The sequence below is a fragment of the Clarias gariepinus genome, chromosome 24, assembly GCF_024256425.1.
Source record: "Clarias gariepinus isolate MV-2021 ecotype Netherlands chromosome 24, CGAR_prim_01v2, whole genome shotgun sequence".
Taxonomy (NCBI): Eukaryota; Metazoa; Chordata; class Actinopteri; order Siluriformes; family Clariidae; genus Clarias; species Clarias gariepinus.
This window is the reverse complement of record NC_071123.1, coordinates 3,403,713-3,405,028: the sequence shown is the minus strand read 5'-3', so window position 1 is coordinate 3,405,028 and position 1,316 is coordinate 3,403,713.

The window sequence follows — 1,316 nt, the reverse complement described above, 5'->3', positions numbered from 1 at the left end:
CTTACTGTCTTTTTTTCTTTATTTTTCCGGTTTTAGTTTTTTCTTTTTCTCTCATTCTTTTTTTTTCTTCTTTTTTTTTTCTTTTTGTTTTTGTTTTCCTTCCTGTAATTTTCAGATACACACTTGAAGGGCCAAAATCCCCTAAAACTGGACAGTATCGATCTCTTCTGGAAGATGACTCTGTATGTAATTCATTGCTTTGTATCACTTTGGGTGTTTATAGAAGAAATCTATTTTCTATGCTACTTTATTATAACCTTTAACAGCTGAAATAAATGGCGCACATGTTACTTGTGGGAAGATGTAGAGTTTATTGATGTACCTTTGTAGCCATGTGCTGCTCTTTTTTTTAAAAGAAATTATCATAGTCTGTCCTTAGCCATTGCTTGTTTAATTGGCTTAATTTTTATGAGCATTTGAGAAGCATCGCCGTCACAGTGAGTGTAAAATGGTGCTTTAATAAAAGCCTAATTTTAGAAAATTCAGTGTAATATGTAAGGAATAAAGCACTAAAGGTCTTTCGTTATCGAAAAATAATCTACGACGTGACCCGAGTTCCAAGATTTATCTTTCACATCCTGAATTGTTTTCTTCCCCTTGTACCACACCATTATTTTTTACACAAATGACACGTCATACTTTCTATCAGTTATTCTTTTTTACTTGTCCGTGAGACAAGTTCGTCCCTGTTCTCACTTGTTACGGCAGCTGTAAACAATCGCTTTGTCACCAGCATCCTTTTTTTTTCTTCCTCTTTTGAAGTTAAGACAAGAAACCACACACACACACAAGCCTGACTTCTTACCAAGAAACCACAGACTTGAGTAAACCATTGTCTTGGAAGGCTGTTTAATATTGTGAATTTGTTACTACAGACATAATAGTGAGCATGTTTATGTAATATAAGCCCCTGATTTTCATTCATGCTGCTAACTAACATCAGAGCTGCTGTTATAGAAACTTAATCAACACTGCCAGACCGATCATAATGTAGAATTCAGCAAAGCTAAGTTTTCTCAGTCTGTAGAGTTCACAGAAGCACAACAGGGTCCATCCATCATCTATACCACTTAGTGTGTTAAATGAAGGTAGGTTACATGTTTGGTTCCTTTCCTAACCTGCATTAGTTATAGATGAGTGGGTGAAAAAAAAAAAAAGTTCTTCATAGGTGTTTAGTATTTACTGGTTCCTGGGTTTTCAGACACCCATAGTTTCCTTTGATAGCTTTTTTTTTTTCTTTTGCAAATTTTTCCTTTGGTAAGTTGGTTTATTTAAAGTTTCCAGACAAATACAAGTGTTTTTCTTTATTCTTTGGC